The following is a 14,562-nucleotide window of genomic DNA, read 5'->3' on the forward strand; positions in this document are numbered from 1 at the left end:
AAACTTCCTTTTACATAGATCCTTGACAAGTGTATTTGTCCCCTATGATAAATCCTCACAAGTGATGTGTGGTTTAAAAAAACAAATGGTTGCAAATTCTTTGATACTCCTCTCATCAAGAGGTGTGGTCTACATCCCCTTCCCTGAAATCTGGGTGAACTCTTACAGCTTTGACCACTAGGACACAGTACAAGTGACAATTCTTACCTTTTAAGGCAAGCTGATAAAGTTACATGTACCTTATATGGGATTTGGGAAATGTTCTTTCTCAGTGTTCTCTCTTTTGAAACCTAGATGCCATGCAGTGAAATGCACAAGTTACAATCCTACTGAACCCAACTTTTGAGTCATCCCAGCCTAGGCATCAGATTTGTGAGAGAAGAAACCTCCAGAAGATTTCAGCCTCTAGCTGTTGGAGTCTTGCTAGCCAAGTGCCCAGATACCCCAAAGCAAGGAACAGCCACCACTACTGTGCCATGTCTGAGGTCCCCAGAATCCCTGAGCATTTTGAGCAAATGAACTGTTGCTTATGCCACTAAGTTTGGGGTAGTTGGTTATGCAACCATAGCACCTGGAAAACAGGGAATTTCTCTTGCAAATAGCATACAGATTTTAAACCTTTTGATTCTTAATTAAATACTTAATTAAAATTGTGTAACTCATTGCAAGAACACTTTTGCCTCCTTTGAGAATCTGCCTCCATGACACAGGGGGGAAGGTGTTTATCAGGGCTGTTTCCTTGAGTAAGTTTGTCCACGTGTCTACTTAAGATTGGGTTCCTCGGGGGGCACCTGGGGGGGGGTTCTGTCAGTTAAGTGTCTGACTCTTGATCTCAGCTCAGGTCTTGATCTCAGGGTCATGAGTTCAATCCCTGTACTGGGCTCCATGCTGGACATGGAAACTATTTAAAAAAAAAAAAAAAAGATAGGGTTCCCTAAAAGAAACTCCAACTTTGAGACTTGTGGCCAAAGGTTTATTGTGAAGTGCTCTTGAAAGATGTGCCTGTAAAGAAAGTAGGAAGGCAGGACTGGTTGGAGGCAGAAGCCGACCAGTAATCTTGCTGTCATTGAAGCTTCAGTTGATCCTACAGAGAGCCGTGGAGCTGGGATGGCCCTTCAGAGATGTCCCAAATTGAGGCAACGTAGCAGGCACTGCAGCTCCACATTAGCCACCTTTGGGAGGGGGTGTAACTAACATTGAGTGAGGATCCCTGTAACAGTATCTCAAGCAGCTTAGGACAGATGGATTAGCCTTGAGGAGGAAATCTGGGTGGAGGACCAGAGCATCCACTATAGCCACCCCTTGCTCTGTCCTGATTCATTTGCTGCCATGAAGTCTGACCCATGTGGGAATCACTTCTCCAGAATTCTGGTTGGCTTTGTTTCCTGGGAAGCTTGAAAGAGAAGTGTTAGAGGGATGAACCACAGCACCAGCTGTAGAAGTCTCAAGGCCATAACTGATACTGGTGATTGCCCTTCCACCACCTTTCTAGAGTGCCCTCGCATTTTGCCAGTATCTCTTCTCACCTAGGCAGCTTTTCTGGTGGAGACCCAGACCCTCAGCCAGGAAGGGCTTGAGCCCTGCGTTACTGTGGTCTGCTTGACATGTCCATGTGCCATTAAAACTAGGCAAATGGCGTGAAGGACACCCCGGTGGATCACCTGAGCATGACACATCTTCTCCTCTGCTCCTGTTGCTTAACTACATGGCTGTAAGTCCTCCTTTTGACCAGGGTCAATTACTCTGCTAGTATGGGGATTCTTTTCCTTGCTGATGGTGTCTTAGCTCAAAGAGTTCAAAAGTAATCAGGCAGCAGCCATGGTTTAAAGTTCACTGGAACTGTACTGTGTCTTTTGATGGAAACATGATCTCTTTGGGACCTCCCAACCTTCAGAGCAGGAAAAGAAATCTCTTGAGGGGGGCATGACTTTTAATGTAGGTCCCTGCAGCCAAAGGCAAATCCCAGGGAGGAACACTACTGCAAACTGTTAGCAGCCTAAATTCCCAGGATCTGTGGGATGAGTGTGTTGGTCCAGGAAAGGGTATCTCAGTGAAGTACTAGCACAGAATCCACTGCAACATCTGAGATTCACGTTTCTTCCCAGAAAATGGGGATAACAATGGCTTATTGGTATGGGTACTGGGAAGGAAGGAAATTAAAGACTATATGTTAAAAATCTCAGATTGTACTCAATGAATGTTAGTTTTTATCCTCTTTACGTCAGGACTTCTAGAAGTGATCATGTTTCCTTTTTTGCCTTGGCCGGTAAGGAGCTTATAACTTCATCTGGAGCTCTGTCACAAGCAGAGGCGCTACTCATTTCCATTCTCTTCTTATTTCCTTGCTCTTGCTTTTTTCCCCTTCTCTCTCTCTTTAATCTGGAACAGAATCTCTTTGTTGCAAGCTCTTTGAACTGGAATCATGTTTGCAAAGTGGCAGAGGATACATAAATGCCTAGGAGAGAAAGTTGCTGCTCTGAAGACAGTCATTTTCCAAGAAGTGACAGTACCTCACCTAAAATACCGCCCCAGCACCTTGCTAAACCTAGCCAAGTACTTCGCTACTGGGTCTGATTTGTTTTGGCATCTGCCAGCCAGCCAGTACCTAGGCATGGGAATCCCTTCACTTAGAGGGTGACTCATGGCTCTGACAAGTTGGAAAAATACAAAAACTGGAGGGGAGGGTTTCGTGTTATCAGGCATTCCGATCAGCTAAAGACACTGCTGATAAACTCTATTCCTGCCCTCTTTGCAGAAGGATCCCTCCATTCACCCCCAGATGGCTTAGTTAGTAGTCTCATCCCTTTATTGGAATTGAGCCATTTAGGGGACAGAATGGGGCATATGTGGTCCAGATGCTGTGACTGAGCTAGCTCCTCCCAGTCCAGGTTACCCAATGGGTTACGATCCTACCTCAAGGCATTTGGGGGGACTTAGCCATGGAGTGAGCAGACTCAAGGTGTGGCCAGCTGGGGTTCCTGCTTCAGAACCCCTCACTGTCTCCAGGGTAATTCTGTGAGCGAACGCCTCCCTCTCTTCCCTCCCTCCATGGGAGGCCTCAGAGTGCCAATGTGGTGCCACACCTCCTATTCTTGTTTCCGTGCCAGTGTATAAGATGAACCACACTCATGAATAGCACTTCCCTGGAATTCGCAGCAGCAGATACCCTTTTGCTGAAGGATTTCACATGTCCCATTGTTCATGGCTCTTGCTCCCCACCCCCACCAGCTCCTCTCCCATTTGTGGTTCCGTGTTAAATTCAAGAGCTTGGCTGTCCTGAATGAGCCTCCCAAGGCAAGAATTTTGCTCCCACGTATTGCTTCCTCATGCAAAGCACATCGTTGCCTAGTGAAAGTGAGCAAATGAGCGTGTTCAGGGAAGACCTATGAGCTAGGACTTAGCTTCTGGGTTTGGGGGGAAGCTCTGGAAGGGAGAGAGAGGCTAAAATAGTGACAATGTCAAGAAAGAGACTGGAGTCCAGTCCCAACCCTGACTCCTGCTAGCTGGCTGACCTGGTAAACTGCCCCTCCCTCCCAAGCCTCGCTTCCTCCCCTGGAAGATGGATGAAAGAACACGTGCTTTTGGGATCATTGTGATAGCCAGTGGGCTAACATTTAGAAAGCTAGTGTTTCCTGACCACACACCAGGCCATGTACTTGGCCAAGTACTTTATAGCTATTATCTCATTTAACCTTCCAAAAACCCCTAAAGAGTTGGTGTGACGACCTTCATTTTGCAGAAGAGGAAACCAAGGCTCACAGAAGGTCAATGACAGAGCAGTAAGTGGCCTCTCTGTTCCAAAGTTAGAGCTAGCAATCACTGCACAAGACTGGTCTGCAGCCCCAGCACAGGGCCCTAGTGCAGTACAGATACGTAGTACAGCCTTGCTCCATCTTTCCTGGCATATCCACACCCTGAGAGAGAAATTTGAAATGATCATTCACTGAGCATGTACTACGTGTGAAGCATGATGTGCTTTATACACCCTGCTCCAAATCTCACTCCAAAAGAATGAGAGCATGACCCCCATTTCCAAATGAGGAAGCGGCAGCTCAGAGAGGTCAAATAGTTTACCCAAGGCCACACAGCAAATGAGGAGTAGAGGTGAGATTGAACCAGATTTTCTGCTGTTCTCCATAGAGTGCTGCCCACTGCCCACATCACACTGTCTATCGATTAGAGGGCTGTCTACAAGGTTGGTATCTGGGGGTTATATACCTCTTTCTCTGAACCTCCACATACTACCTCCTCATGCTTCTAGGGGCCTAACATTCCTTTTCCTGGAGGCAAAACCTTCCTCTCCCCCAAGCATTCCAGAGAAGAAATTCTTATGTCCTTGAAAAAGTATGATGGTGGGGATCCCTGGGTGGCTCAGTGGTTTAGCGCCTGCCTTCAGCCCAGGGCATGATCCTGGAGACCCGGGATCGAGTTCCACATCAGGCTCCCTGCATGGAGCCTGCTTCTCCCTCTGCCTATGTTTCTGCCTCTCTTTCTCTCTCTCTCTGTGTCTCTCATGAATAAATACATAAAATCTTTTTTTTTAATAAATAAAATCTTAAAAAAGAAAGAAAGAAAGAAAGAAAGAAAGAAAGAAAGAAAGAAAGAAAGAAAGAAAGAAAGAAAGAAAGAAAGAAAAAGTATGATTGATTAAGGGCAGTGAGCGGTTGGTCTCAGTACCTTTCCTACAGCAAGTTTTTGGAGGGAGTGGTCTTTTGGCCCTGGGGTTCTTGCTGTCAAGAGGGGCACCAGGCAGAGGGAAACAGTGACTCAGGAGCCAGCTGAAGGCCCTGGAAACAAATTACTGACCCCCCAGTTTTGCTGTGGGCTGCCCCAGTACCTGGTCCTGTCTATAATGGTAATACGGGGGGGAGGGAGGAATGCATGTAGGCGGCTCTCTGAGGGTTGGAGCTGCAGTATTGAAGTTAGGTTTCCTAAACCCACAGCAATCTAGGGAACATTTACAGGCAAGAATGCTGCAGAGGGTGTGTTTGTGCACGCGCGCATATGTGTGTGTGTGTGCGTGTGTGCGTGCGCGAGCTCATGCCCCCATGTGTAAAAGAGAGGCTGGCAGCCACTGACAGAACAGGGAGAGAGAATGAGAGAGACAGAGCAAAAGAGAAAGACAAAGGAAGGAAGGGAGAGAGAGAAGCAGAGGTCCAAAAACACACAACAGTAGGCAGATAAGGACGAAAGTCGGGGAGGCAGACATGCAGGAAGGGACACGTAAACAGATCATTCATTTGGCAAGTGCTTGCTGAGCACCTACTATGTGCCAGGCTCTGTCCCAGGCACTGGGGATTCGATGATGGACAAAATAGATAAAATCTCTGTCCTCATGTGTCTTTCAGGTGGGAGACCAGAGAAATCCAGAGAGACAGGTAAAACCCAGAGGAGCCCACAGAAGGGGACTGAGAAGGGGACGCCTGGGTGGCTCAGTGGTTGAGCATCTGCCTTTGGCTCAGGGCGTGATCCTGGGGTCCTGGGATCGAGTACCACATCGGGCTCCCTGCATGGAGCCTGCTTCTCCCTGTGCTTGTGTCTTGCCCCTCTCTCTGTGTCTTTCATGAATAAATAAAATCTTAAAAAAAAAAAAAAAAAAAGAAGGGGACTGGGAGGGAACTGTACGGAGAGATCCAGAGACAGAGATGGGCCAATACATGGAGGCCAGAAGAGGTAGAGACAGGGAAGCAGAGACAGAGCAACAGGCTGCAAGATAGAGCAGAGGAGAGGCGGAGACCAAGAGCACAAGCAGGCAGACAGCATTCCAGAGCAGAGAGAGGCAGAGCCCAGGGGACACTGCATAGAGTCCCTTTCCTGCGAACCTGCCCTGTGCCAGATAAGTGCCGGGGGGTGACCTGTGTCCTCTCATTCCTTCCTCTCAGCATCCTCTGGGGCAGGACCCCAGCCCTCAGTGACCAGGGAGCGGATCTTGGGCTCCAGTGACATCAGCCTTGGAAGAGGAGGATGCTACGCCCACCCCTGTGCCTGGCTTTCTGGGTGCCCCTGCACTGAGCTGGCAGGAATCTGAGGTGCCCAACAGGTGTGCATTTCCAGTACTTTCTTCTCATGAGATGGATGGATGAGCAAACTGAGGCCCTGCTAATGGGTCAGGATGGCTGCGGGGTCTCCTGGGCAGCACCGGATGAAGGATGAAGCATTGAAATAGGAGCCGGGTCTGGTGTTCTGGCACCAGCTCTGCCCTCACGTCACAGGGCAGGTGGGACCCTCTGGAAGGCCCCTGCAGCCCCCACGATGGTGAGGTCTGTGAATCACGTGAGAGTAAGTTTTGGAAGAGACTCTTGTTTGAAAGCTGGGACTTTGATGGTTGCCGCTGTCTGTTTCCGTGGAAACAGGGCTCCGAATCGGAGAACAGCCTGTAGCTCTGCTCTGGGTGCCCCAGATAGCTGGGGAAGAGGACTGCTCCCATACCTCCTCCCCGGCGGCCTCAGAGGGTGGCTAGAAAGGTCTGGAACACAGGGCCTCCAGCGATGTAGCCGACATTTATTGAGCACTCACTAGTGCCAGCCCAGGACAGCATCCAGCGCTTGGAAGGGAGAGAGGCCACGACCCCCTGAGGAAGTCTTGCTATCTCCACAACACTCGTCCTCAGGAGAGATTTACTCTGTCTGAAGTGGACCCTTCGTTACTCAGCACACATAGGAGCCACGTACCGGGCCACACAGAGGTAAACAGGACACAGTCCTTGCCTTCCCTCGGGGTCCAGGGGTACCAAAGGTGGGCGCCATGAAGTCAATGTGGAAGGGTGTGGTGAACATCCTGGTTCCCCTCTCCTGTCACCCTGCCATCCTCCCCACCCTCAATACCCAGGCCTTATGCTGTTCCCTTGCCTGGGATCCCCTCACTACTACTGCTCTGCCTAGCAAATTCGTGCTCAAGCTTCAAAGCCCCAGCTCCAAGCTTACTTCCTCTGCAAAGCCGCAGCCCTCTCCCCTAGGCCATGAGCATCTTTGTTTTGTTTTTGTTTTTGTTTTTGTTTTTTTGAGAGAGAGAGAGAGAAAATATGATCAGGGAGGGGCAGAGGGAGAGGAAGAGGGAGAGGGAGAGAATCTTAAGAAGGAGGCTCCACATGTAGCATGGAGCCTGACTGGGGGCTCGATCTCATGATTCTGAAATCATGACTTGAGCCAAAATCGAGTCAGATGCTTAACCAAGTGAGTTACTCAGGTGTCCTGACCAGGAGTGTCTTGAAGGCACAGACTAAGTCTCCTCATGTCTGTGTTCCCAAAGGGGAGTGAAGGCATCACTCCAACTGTGTTGAACCCCTTCCCTCCCACCTTATTAGGGATTTCACTATAACCTGTCCTCTGGCTCCATCCCGTATCTTTGGTCTCTACCTCTCTACTCGCTCCTTCCAGTCAGCATTCATGCAGGATCTAGTCCCTCTTGTCTTCAACCAAAACACAGCAAAGCTCCTTACCCCTGGGGCACTGGCCTGTCTCTTGGCCTCTCCACAGCCCAAGATCTAGAGAGTCGTCTGCACTTGCTATCTGTTGGCCTCCCTCCCACACGGCCACTGCTGTCATAGGGTATCTGCTCAGATTGTGCCCCCAAACTGCCCTCACCAGCCAGCCAGCTTCTGCAGAGCTCTCTGTGGCTTGACCACTATCTGTGAGTCTACATTTTCCTTGAAACATTGTCTTCCCTACATAACTTCTCCCCAGATTTCCTTCTCATTGACCCCTCTGCACAGGCCTCCTCCATCACTCTCATCAGCTCCTCCTCCATCAGGACTGCTAGTGCTCCTCAGAGCTCCGTCTCCAGCTTCTCCTCAAGAGCTCACCCATTCCTATTGTTGTCCAAGGAAGGCCACCTTCTCTGGCCACTGGGCCAGCATAACACCCCTGCGCTATGCCCACAGGGGCCTGTATCCTCCATTGTGACACTTGTCATGTAGTATCATAAGTACTGGTAGAGTTGTCTGCTTCCCCCATCAGTGCAAACTCCCAAGAAGCACATCCATCCCCAGTGCTCAGGACACTGGGGAACAACAAGCTGCAAAGGGAGGCAGGAGCCAGATTATGAAGGACTTTGAACTTTTTTGCTGAGGACTTTGGGCTTCATCTTGTATGAGAATGAGAGCCACTGATGAGTTTTGAGCAAAAACATGTCACGTCTGTGCCTTAAACACATCTATCTCATTGGCAAGAAGAGGGTGGAGGGTTGGGGGAGAGTCTGAAGGCAGAGAGATCAGTTGCGGGTTGTGCAATATCCAGGGCTGGACCACAGTGATGAGAGGGGCTGGTGAATGGACAGAAAATGAGATGCCTATCGGTCACCTGGCTAGCTCAGTCTGTGGAGCACATGACTCTTGATCTTGGGGTTATAAGTTCGAGCCCCATGTTGGGTATAGAGATTATTTAAAGATAAAATCTTGAAAAGAAAAGAAATAAAAGAAAAAAGAAAAGAAAAATGTAGGATGCTTACTAGATCTAGCTGACCAACCCAGGCTCTGGCAGAGGGGTAGAGGGTAAGGAAGAAAAGGAGTAGAGGCCCAATCTTGGGTTTCTGGCCCAGGTTGTTGGCTTGGTGTTGGTGCCTTGCACAGAGATGGGAACCAAGAAGGAACTGGATAGGGAGAAATAATGAGTCCACTTCTGGACACAGGGATTTTGAATCACCCAGGGGACATCCAGGTGGGAATACCTTTTAACTAAACAGATGGTGGGGGGTGGGGGTGAGCAGTGGTGGTAAGGAGAGAAACATCTGGGCCAGGAGGATGTCTTCAGGAGTCATCATGGAGGCTCAGGTGTGGTCAATGCCATGGGCATGGCTGAACTTGCCCAAAGGAAAAGTGAAGGTCAAGGACAGAGCCTGAGAGAAGCTCATTCACGGTAGCTTGTGTAGCAAATCTCCACCTCCCTTTCTGTGGGAGGCATACCTCTCCCTGCCCCGCTGATGCTGGGTTGGCCATGTGACTTGGGAGCGGCGGGTGCTTGCATGGATTGGCTTGGCATCTGGTGCTCCTCTCACCCACTCTGAAAAAGCACACCAGGCAGCCTCTGCCCTTCGGCCTGGGCCCCAGCAAGGGGGACCCAAGAGCAGCCTCAAGCTGCACTCTGAAGCAGCGCCGCCAGACTGACTGCAGACCTGTGAGTGAGAAATAAATGGCCTTTATAATAAGCCACTGAGATTTTTGGGGCTGTTTGTTATGTAACATTGTATCAGCAATAGCTTGCCTAATATAATTTTAAGAGGAGGCTGGGAAATAAGAATCCTTTATAGGATAACAGGAAGAGCAGTCAGAGGGGGAGGAAGGAAATTGGGAGAGAGTGGGAAGTGGGTTTCAGGAGCATCTGGACCTCTGATGCTCTGAGGTGGGGGACTGTGGGGGGGTTCCCACCATTTGCATCCTGCCCGCATGTTTTCTTCTTTCCCACAGGCTATGCTTGGGTCACCTTAGCTGCCTTGCTGGGCCTGAAGCTGAATTCTACATGTTGATGACTCCCCAGGCTCTGTCTTCAGGGTGGACTTTGTTCCAGAGTTCCAGACTTACCGTCTACCTGTCCCTGGATATCTCCATCTGGACATCCAATGGGCTTTTCCAACTCAACACGTCCACGACAGACCTCCTCATGCTTGCCATCCACAGACCTGCTTCCCTTCCTGGGCCCCCTGGCCTGGCAGCCCTCTCACCGCCCCCCCTCCAGCCTGGGAGTCAGCTTTCACACCTTCATGGGCTATTAGCAACTGAGCCTGGGGAATCCTCTTCCACCGGCTTCCCCCCATCTCACCTGCCTCAGCACCGCTCACCACACCTACTATTGAGCACTCCATGCCCTCCGGGCTCCCCTCTTCCTCCCTTCTCCCATGCTCCCAGTGCTCTTCCTAAAGCATAAGGAGGTCATCCCTGGTGGAAACCCCTGCCTGCAAGGATAAAGGCCAAACTTCCTAGCAGGACACCTAAGGCCCTGAATGGTCCAGTGGGATAAATTCATGAATGCCACTCATTGTTGTCTGAATCACATACCACACGTGCCCCCCAGGTCCCATTCAAACTTCAGTTTAGACCTGGCCTGGTCCCAGTTGCTTTCTGGATGCTTCCCACCACATCCTGCTCTGTCCCACCTCTCCCCCCACTGGACAAGTTCAAATGCTCCCCTTTTTAGGTGCCCCTTTCAAAGTCCCACGACATCCTGTATTGGACCCCTTCTGTACCCTCCCCCATCACTCTTACTGCAGTCTTTTTCCTTTCTGTTTTTTTATTGTGGTAAAATATACATAACATAAAACCTTACCATTTTAACCAGTTTTAATTGTACAGGTGAGTGGTGCTCAGTATATTCAGTGTCGGGTAGCCATCAGCACCATCTATCTCCAGAGCTTCATTTTCCCAAACCAAAAACTCTGTACCCATTAAACCAACAACTCAAGTTCCCCCTGCCCGACCCAGCCCATTCCAGTTTCTGTCTCTGTGAATTTAACTGCTCTAGGTAGTCGTATGAGTAGGCGCACATGGTATTTGTCCTTCTGTGTCTGCTTATTTCACTTGGCATCACATCTTCAAGGCTCATCGACGTTGTTGCCTGTGTCAGAATTTCCTTCCTTTTTCTTTTTTTTTTTTTCTCCTTCCTTTTCCAGGGAAACATTCCATGCTATGGATACATCACATTCTGTTTGTCCATTCCTCTGTCGATGGACACTCGGGTTGAGCCCACGTTTTGGCTACAGTGAATAATGCCACTATGATCGTTGGTGTATAGATATCTGCTTGGGTCCCTGCTTCCAATTATTTTGGGTGTCTTCCTAGGGGTGGAATTGCTGGATCGCAACTCTATGTTTAATATTCTGAGGAATGTCCCTACTGTTTCCCACAGTGGCCTCGCCAGTATATGCTCCCACCCACAGTGCACGAGGGTTCCCCTTTCTCCACATCCTCCAACGCTTGATATTTTCTTTTTTTCTTTCCTTTTCTGCTATACCATCTATTAGGACAAGTGTGAAAGTCATCAGCCCACTTGTGACTCCAGTCACTTGTTGCAGTGACCGGCTTCTTGAAGTGTTACCTGACGGCGCCTCCCGGCCTGCGCCTGCGTGAAGGAGCTCTTGTTTCCTGCTCTGGGGTTTCTCTGACACTGTGGTAAGGGCACCTGCAGGACAGCTGGGCATTCTGCTCCGGTCACAAGGACTAGCTCTCACTAACTGCACCTGACGTGATGGGCTCCTCCCTGCCGCAGACTTCCCTGCCCCACCTGGAGCATCCTTCCTTTGTGTAGTTAACTCTCCCATATCCTTCAGAACTCAGATGTCACCGACACAGAGAAGCCCTCCTTGATCACCACTCCTCCTCCATGGGATCAGACTCTGGTATTTGCTCTTATAGCATCCTCTACTTGGCACAGTTTGTCATGACATATTTATCTGTGTGCTTATTGAATTAACCCTTATCTTGCTCGCTGGGCTGTGAGCTCCGAACAGAAGGAGACTGTGACTGTCTCGTTTGCCCGGCATTCTCGGCACCTACCAGGAGGCAGAGCCCATACCAGACGCTCAGAAAATCTTTGTTAAGTAAATTATTTTATTCAATGTTGAACATTTTTTTTATTATTGAGTACCTGTTCTAGAAGTGGGTATAAAACTCCTGCAGAGCTTAAATTCTAATGAGGGAATAAGGTAAGAAAAATAGACAAACATATAACACGTTAGTTGGTGATGGTTGCTATGGAGGGAAGCGGAACAGGATGAAAGGGACAGGTGCCATCCTGTAGACGTTTGTTAGGGAGGGCTCTGGCCATGTTCAGATGGAGCAAGTGAGGCTTGTCTGGGAGAAGGTGTTCTAGGCAGAGGGAATGGTGAGCATAAGGATGTAGCCGGCAAGTGCTCAGAGAGACGTGCTGGCCCAAGGCCAATGGAGGATGCAAGAGGCACCTGTGTCCCAGTGCTGGACACTTCAGAAGGCTTCGTGGTGGGTGGCATGGGAAGGAACTCATTGCCCAGGCACCCTGGAGAGGAGGTGGAGGAAGCTCGACAGGAGCCTTGGAAGGACCACAGCATTGGCTTCTCTTCCCCACTTACCCTTGGGAGGACCTTGCCTTGTATCTTTTTGTACTTTTCAGCATCCCTGGCTCCTGAGGGCTGAGCACTTGGTAGGTGCTTTCTAGAAAGAACAAAACCCATTCAAGAAAATGCCTAAAACCATTTTGCTACGACAAGGTGTCTCAGCACAGGTGTGTGTCCATCACAAGACATTTCAAAACACATTTGATTGTGTACTTAAATTCACTTCCTTCTTCCTCAGCACCTCTCCTTTTGCTGGCTCTGCTGAGCTAATAACATCAGGACTAATCATCTTTTTCAATTTACAGAATGTTTCTCCAATTACTATCTCTGTTGAGCCTCCAAACAGTCTTCAAAGCAGCGAATCTCCACTGTCCGGAGGCGTTCAGAAGTGTTGGGTTGGCCAGCACCAACCAACCGACAGCCCAGCCGGCACTTCCCTGGGGGCTCCTGCGCTCCATCCTCCTGCCTGTCCTGGACATCTTGGCTGCCTTCTTTCCTAGACAGGCTCACAGAGGGGACGTCCCACTAGAGTGGCCTGAGCTGGGTGAAAGCCAGGTCCCTGGAGTCTCCTGATTCCCTAAAACCAGGGCTGACCTGCCTGGGCTGGGTCCCCCTTCCCTGGCAGAGCAGCCTGAGGCTTTGACCAGAGGTGCCTCCATTCAATTCCAGGACCCACTGTGCTGGGTGCAGGAGGGGGATGGGCTATACCACACTCACTTGGTGACCATTCCAATCATCACCAGAGGGGAGCTCCATTCCCCCAGCAGCTGTGAGGAACTCTGAAAAAGAGCTTCTAAACCAGGGAGAGGTAAGGAGATCCTCTGGCATCCTTGTCAAGCACAACCAACAAGCCTCACATCTTTTTCCTTTAACCACCACCTTCTGGAGGCCTGGCCACTGCCAAGCTGATCCCAGAGCCCAAGATTTCTGCCCTCCTGGTTCTGGCCGCTGAGTGAAGGAGTGGCCATTCTAGCCTAAGCTTGAAGTTAACCATCCCTTCTCTCCAACCTCATCTGCCTGTTCCTCCTCATTCTGGTCGTCTAGTTATTTGAGTCTCCTTCTACTACAGTTGCTGGGCACTGGGATTCCATGGGTAAGTGGGGGTCATTCCCTAAGGAGGAACTCGTGTTCCCATGAGGGAGATGCACACGTCCATGCCTATGCAGTGTGCATCTGCAATCTGTTGGGTTTTTGGGGAGGCCCAGGGGCCACCAGGGGACCCCTGGCCCAGTCTGGGAGCTCAGAGAGGGCGTCCTCTGAAGGCTTCCTAGAGGAGGTGCTACCTGCCCAGGCTGGATTTAATTTTAATTTAATTTTATTTTTGTAAATATTTTATTTATTTATTTATTTATTCGTGAGAGACACACACAGAGAGGCAGAGACATAGGCAGAGGGAGAAGCAGGCTCCCTGCAGGGAGCCCGATGTGGGACTCGATCCCAGGGTCCCGGGATCCCGGGATCACCACCTGAGCCAAAGGTAGATGCTCAACTACTGAGCCACCCAGGTGCCCCTGGATCTTAGAATTAGTAGGAGTCTGTCACGGAAAGAGGCTTTTGGACAGAGGATTTCCCAACCGCGGAAGCTCTATGGAGTAAGAATTTTTGTTTGGGTAAGAATTCTGGGTAAGAATTACCCAGACCTGGAACAGTGCTTGGTACATAGTAGATGCTCAATAGATGTGTACTAAAAGAAGAGAAGGAAGATAGGGAGGGACAGAGAAAGGGAGGAAGAAAGAATGAAGGAGTCTGGGGTGGCTACGTGCAATGACCTGGTACATTCTGGGGACCAAAAGTATAGTAGTTCCAGGTGGCTGTGGTTTAGGTGGGTGGGGTTGGGAGAGGGGCCTTATCTAATCCCATTGTTGGCAGTATCCCTTTCTTATCTCCAGCTTGGGCCCAGAGCTACTTTGAGCATGAGACCATTTTTTCCTCTCCTGGTTCCCTAGCCCCTGGTATGCACACTGAATGTTGATAATGCACACAAGTATCGAACCTGCGCCGGGTGGTGGAGACACACCGATGACTCAGAGTTAGTTCCTCTCCCTGCCTGGTCTGGTAGAGGAGACAGACAGTAAACAACTGGCTACAACAATAGGCAGAATGAACAGAGAACCACTATGGAGGTTCAAGCAAAATGAGACCAAGCAGGGGGACAGAGGAGTTTTGCTCCAGGAGTGAAGAGCAAAGAGGTTTTGGAAGAGATGCACAGCGTAGGAGGCGATGTTAGCCTTCTATGGTCAAAGGGGGATGTTGAGTTAGAAGGCATTCAGGTAGAAATAGCAGGCCAAAAGATGTGTGGTCTAGGGAAGGTGGAGCTGGGGAGGGGGGTGTTCAGTGGGGGGAAAGGTGGGTTGCGGTTTTGAAGGCTGTTCTTGGGTGTTTGGACTGGTTTCTGATAGGACTGCATCTTGGATCATTGTATGCACACCTGGTTGGGGCTGCGGAGTGGTCCTGCTTTCAGGTGCCTGTCAACTCCCTTCTTTCTAGCAGGCTGGGGGGCTCCCTGTTTTTTCTCTCTGGGTCCTCTCACTGACTCTTTTAGCT

At 49.9% G+C, this 14,562-nt stretch overlaps 1 long non-coding RNA gene across 1 annotated transcript; it reads left to right on the forward strand.

Moving 5' to 3' along the window:
• Positions 1 to 8,948: 8,948 nt before the first annotated feature.
• Positions 8,949 to 13,171, forward strand: LOC102151517. Its single transcript, XR_005358910.1, has 4 exons — positions 8,949 to 9,110; positions 9,401 to 10,282; positions 10,951 to 12,185; positions 12,324 to 13,171. It is a non-coding gene; the product is annotated as an uncharacterized LOC102151517 (long non-coding RNA).
• Positions 13,172 to 14,562: the final 1,391 nt, after the last annotated feature.

Source organism: Canis lupus, chromosome 5, assembly GCF_011100685.1.
Source record: "Canis lupus familiaris isolate Mischka breed German Shepherd chromosome 5, alternate assembly UU_Cfam_GSD_1.0, whole genome shotgun sequence".
Taxonomy (NCBI): domain Eukaryota; kingdom Metazoa; phylum Chordata; class Mammalia; order Carnivora; family Canidae; genus Canis; species Canis lupus.